A 6,000-nucleotide genomic window follows, 5' to 3' on the forward strand; every position below is an offset into this window, starting at 1 on the left:
GTATCTGTGGTTCTTAGTATTATACAAATTGAACAACATACTTCTTTTTCTTTTTTTTTTCTTTTTTCAAAGTCCATTTTTTTTCTTCTTTTCTTTTTTTTTTAACATCTTTATTGGAGTATAATTGCTTTACAATGGTTAGTTTCTGCTGTATAAGAAAGTGTATCAGCTATACATCTTATTTTTATTTTTTAAAGCTCACTAATTTAGCACCCACACCAAGGACTTGACAGTTTGAAATCTTTTATTGAATAATAGCTACAAAACACTAAGAGGTTCCTTTATGTAAGGGCCACTTCAGGGTCAGTAAGGTTAAACCAAAGGATACAGAGCCTTGAATGGCAGGCCCAGTATCCACACCCAGATCTGATTCCAAAGACCATACCATATAAAACACCTTCTACAGATCACCTACATTTGTTGACTAGAAGGAACTGTTTTCCCATGTTTATTAATCAAGGATATTTAATTTTGCAACACCTGGAGATGACCAATATTACTATATAAATTAATATCTCCAATTTGCCTCTGATAAAATTTACAGCACATCCTTTTCATCCTTATTTCTATCTGCATAGAACCCCAAGTATCCAGCCATCTAGGTGGGAAACCATAATTTCTGGAACTATGCTACAAACAACCTGAGGATCTCAGTGCTCCCAAATTAACAAGTTTAAGTCTCACTCACAGGCCATATGAGCTCTGGGTCTTTCATTTCTCATTATTTTGGACCTAGATAGAATGATCCGCTTCTATCATGGCTCAGGGAACAGGTAACAGACACACAATGGTTCTTCACCCCTGCTTGGAAGTGGCACCATCATTCCTGCCTACATTTCATTGTTCTCAGCAAGTCATATTGCCTTACCTGACCTTGGTGGGATGGGAGTTTTAATCTCCCCATAGGAAAGGGCACCTCAAAATAATAGACCTAAAGTAGATATTAGCATCTGCTGCCAGATAAGGAAGTAAAATCGTCTTACAGGGAAGGACAGCATTTGAGAACAACACCACAGGCTACAGAAAGCATTTTAAGTGCTATTTAAATTCCTCTATATGAATAAAAAATTATTGTCTATTAACCAATGAAGAGACAACTGTATTATTTTGTACTTTATTGTTGTTACAAGCAGTGCTTACAAATGTTTCCTTAAAGCCATTTGCAAGAGTTTCTCTAAGACAGACACCTGGAAATGAATTTTCTGGGTAATAGTTTCATAGGCATCTTTCACCTCACTAGATCTTTTGCCAAAGTTTTCTCTAAAAAGTACAAATTTACTCTCTTACCAGTAACACACAGGAGTTTCAGATTCTCCACACACTGTTACTCTACACAGTAATGTAACACTCCATGGGTCGTGATCAGGTGTCTTTGCAGACATGACAGAATGGTAAATCTGAGTGACAGTAAAATGGATATTCATTATACTTGTTTTTGTATTTTCTGTATAATTAAAACATTTCTTAATTCTTAATTAAATTAATATTTCATGACTTTTTTAAATGAAAGGAAAATGAAGAGAAGGTCTATAGAAGCAGACTGTTGTGAAGAGTCCTCAAGTCTATTGTCATTACCTTCTAAAAGAGTATAGATATAGAATTTATATAGAGAGTGGTATAGAAGTTTTCTTCTGAATTTTTACACATAGCCTTCGATTATTTCCTCCTCTAACCACTAAGTATTTCTACAAGTACAAATATATGATGAAAAAATTTTTCTCTGCTGACTTTCAAGAACTACTGGATAGAAAAGATATTGTTAATTGCCTTCTACCCCATGTTCCTTGCCCTCTGGAGCTCCTTGAGATCATAAACAATTCCCACATGTGCCAGTGTTTTTCTTTTCCTTTAAATCTTTGTCTTTGCTTGAATGCTGCCTCTGGTTCTAGGAGGATGCCTGACTCACAAGTGGAAACAGGAAGTGCCAGGATGCTAATGTCCCCGTGAGCCACCCCTCAACTAACAAGGGGTGAGGTTCCCTGAACTTTTCAAGGACTGAGTTCTCCTGAGTGTCTCTTGGAGGATCCTCAGGGGGACTGAGCCCCAGTTGTCCCCATGGTAACCTGCCCATGAACACACCCTTTATTGGTCTCCCTCTCTTCCTGCTTCACTCTTCCCCTCACCTTGCCATGGTTTCCATGGATCACTCTCAAATAAACCACTTGTCTCTGAATGCTTGTCTCAGTCCTGCTTTGGGGGTGTTTGGGAGGAAAAACTCTTTTTCTCTGATTTGTGACATAAATTGGATGAACAAAAGATAGATTAGCAAGAGAAAAATAAAGAGAAGTTTATTAACACATGCATGGCACATACACATGGGAGAATTCAGTGGTGAGGAACTCAAAGGAGTGATTAGAACTTGAGCTTATATGTCATCTTAGCAAAGAACAATAAATTTGTGGAGAATTGATAAGACAATGGAAATGGACTTTGAGATTTTAGCTGTGGAAAACTGCAGGACGGTAAAGATGATGCAAGAGAAGGAAACATCACCTTCTGGGACCTGCCCGAGTCCTTGGGACAGGATGCAAATTGAGGGTCATTGGCTTCACGCAGGAAAGATTTCAAGAACGAGTTGAAGTAGAGTGAAAGCAGGTTTACTCAGGGAGATACACACCCTATAGACAGAATGTGGTCCATCTCAGAAGGCAAGAGCGGCCCTGGAGTGAGGGGTTGTTAATGTTTATGGGCTGGGTAATTTCATATGCTAACAAGTGGGAGGAATATTCTTGTTGAGGGGTAGAGATTTCTAGGAGTTGGGCCACTGTACACTTTGGCCTTTTATGGTCAGCTGTGGAAATGCCATGGTGCGAGGGGGAGTGTTTTTTTTAGTATTCTAATGAAGATATAACAAGTTAAAGGTCAATCACCGTACCATGCTCGATACCAACTTGGTTTTAGTTGGTTCCAGCCAGCTTTTGTTGTATCCTGTTTTTTTTCAACTGCTGTGCTCCCCTCCACATTCTTTTAACAGTTGTGCCTGGCCCACTTCCTTCCTATCTCAAATATATGAGGAAACTAATGGAAGAAGTTCTTTTAACAAAGTTTGTTATGTAGATTCCACTTGTGCCATCTCTGGGCTTAGAGTTCACAGTTGTCCAGTAACTAACTTTGTCCTTCCTGATAGAGAGGGAAGAGAGGACCTCTTTACAAATTTATGTCCTGTTTTTAGGTAAATAGGGGAAGGGCAGAGAGCTTTTATTATACCTGCTTTTTCTCAAATGTTTTCAACTCCCAATATAGGCATACCTCATTGCATTGTGCTTTACTTTATTGTACATGTAGAAGCCTATCAGCCCAATTTTCCCAAGAGCACTATTTTTTAATTAAGGTATGTACATTGTTGTTTTAGACATAATACTATTTCAACTTAATAGACTACAGTATAGTGTAAAAAAAACTTTTATATGCACTGGAAAACCAAAAAAGTTCATGTGACTTGTTTTATTGTGATATTTGCTCTATTGCTGTGGTCAGCAACTGAACCTGCAGTATCTCTGAGGTATGCCTGTAATCGATATGTAAGCATATTTTGGGATGGCACATTCTGCCACCTTTCAGGGATTAGCTTGATTAAGAAAGCAGAGAAATTTAAGTCTTAGTGAAACTGATGCCTCTCCCCCAATTCCCACCAAGTCTTCCAGCTTTTCAGAATTATTCTGGAAAATGTCTCTGAGAATTTCTGAAGGAGCAGGAAACTTTCAGCCTTGTGAGTCAGTGCTCCCTATAGCCTGCTTCCATGTCCCTGGCTCAGTACAAGGTTTTAAGTCCTCTGGCTGCTCTCTCTTTTTACCAGCTGGCTCTGCCCACTATGGTCAACACCCCAACAGTTCATCTCCACCAGAGAACTTGTTACACAATCTTCTTACATTTAATAGTCTTTTACAGCAATTTCAGATTAATGCAGTGGATTATATAAAAGAACAAGAAATTCCTTAAAATTGAACATTGGATCTTCCTGTCCTAAAAATCCATTAATTCTTTCCAGTCATAGGAAACATCCTGTAGGTTACATTTGTCTTAATCTTCTAAGTCCTCACTCCAGACCCTTTCCCCCTGCTTCCTATTTGCTTGATTCCTAAACCAAATTCCTGCTATTTACTTTGATTAGAAGTTTAGCTCTGTCCCTAATTTAAGTCTTCTGTTACCCTTGTATAGCACCAACTCCTTAAAGTCTTTTCCCAAACAAAAGGCTGTCTAATCATGTTCTTTGCCCCTGAGCCTCCCAAAGCACAGGCAGGACTTTTTAAATGACATGTTGTTCTTAACATAATTCAAATTACTCTTGCAATGTCACCCTTTGTTTGGAGAAGAGGTACAGCCTAAATATCCATTCTTCTGTATTTCAACCCGAAGCTTGAGGGTTGATGTTTATTTTAATTATATTTAACTGCAACAATACCATGGTGAACTCTTTTAAATAAAATGTTTCAGTACTTCATATCTCTATAATCTCCATGATTCAGGACAATTTTAGTTTCAAGTGTTAGAAACCAAATGTAACATATCTTAAAGGAGAAAAAGCTCAATATTAGCTCACATAATGGCAAAGCCTTTGGATAGTTTTCAGGCACAGCTAGATCCAGGGGATTATGTATTTGTAGGACACAGTGTCTCTCCATCTTGGTATCTCAGTTTTCTTTCTTCCATGTTGATTTCATTTCCATGCAGTTCCTTCCAATGTTTTGGCAAGATGATGATGAGCTTGTGTCCTGTACATTTGGTAACCTCAGAGAAAAGAGAGTGCCTCCTTCCTGATATTACCAAAAAAAGTTCTGGTATTTTCTCTAATTATTCAAAATGAATCATGTGTCAAATTAGAAATCAATCACTGTGGCCAGGGGGATCAAAAATAATTATCACTTCTGGAAATGGTATCAGGGTGGGAGAGGTGTTGTTCCCCATAAGACATCATTGTTCTCACAAATGAGAGGTGGACGCTGAGAAAGGAAATGCAACACACACAAGGGTCTAATGAAGAGTTTTAAAGTCTGCTCAGAAAACCTAACTGCATTTTCCATTTTTTTCTTCAGAAGAGAAAGAAAAAAAAGTGAGGGTTATTACCAAACAATAAATATGTATGTGGACATTTAGAATAGAGGCTGCTTTTAGTTGGAGACTCATTACTAGAAGCCAAATAATAACTTGATCACAGGGCAAGATGTGAAATTTATCTTTTTTGTTTTAATATAGGGACTGGCATAGTATTACTGAGATGTCTTTGCCATCATTTGATACCTATTTGCTAAAGGAAAGGAGTATTTTCTATTTTGAATTCTAATTCTAAAGTTACATTTTGAAGAGTCAGCCAGAAACTGATGAAAAAAATGTATGTTTTTCACAGGTTTTGTCCAGGATGTTCCTTGGGTGAAAAAGGAGAATTATTCCTGAAGTACTTCTCTGGAGAGGGGTTTATTTAAAAATAATGAGGAAGACTATGCTTGAATACATTCTTCACAGTGTAGAATAGGCAGCATTCTAAGAGTTTGAAAAAGAGAGAAATTAATATAGGTTTGAGAAGTTAGAGGATTCAATGGAAAAGACAGTTCCTACTTTTAAAAGTAGGTAGGATTTAATAAAACAAAGAAGAAAAATATTAATCTGAAGTTTAAATTAAATTATTTTCAAGGAACTAGCTTGAGAACTAAATGTGTCTAGTAATAAGAATTTTTTTAAGAAATGATTTCAAACTTTATAATAAGTGTTGATGATATGATAGTTCTGTATTATTTTGCTTACATATCAGAAATGAATTGATTAAAAAGAAATATTAATTTACTACACATAATTTCAGGCTGCATTATTTTGTTGATGATTGAAGAGTAGAAGATTTCAAATCACATATTACTTGAATAGTTCATCATATGACTCCCTCGATTGGAATCTCTAGAATTTTGTCCTCAAAATTTCTCAACCAATGATGTTTCTTTTAACTTTCTCTTCTTGATCATGGTTGTTATTACTTGCTTGGTTATCTTGGTTCTTTGAAAAGTATAGAAC

This window comes from Kogia breviceps, chromosome 14 (genome assembly GCF_026419965.1).
Source record: "Kogia breviceps isolate mKogBre1 chromosome 14, mKogBre1 haplotype 1, whole genome shotgun sequence".
Taxonomy (NCBI): domain Eukaryota; kingdom Metazoa; phylum Chordata; class Mammalia; order Artiodactyla; family Physeteridae; genus Kogia; species Kogia breviceps.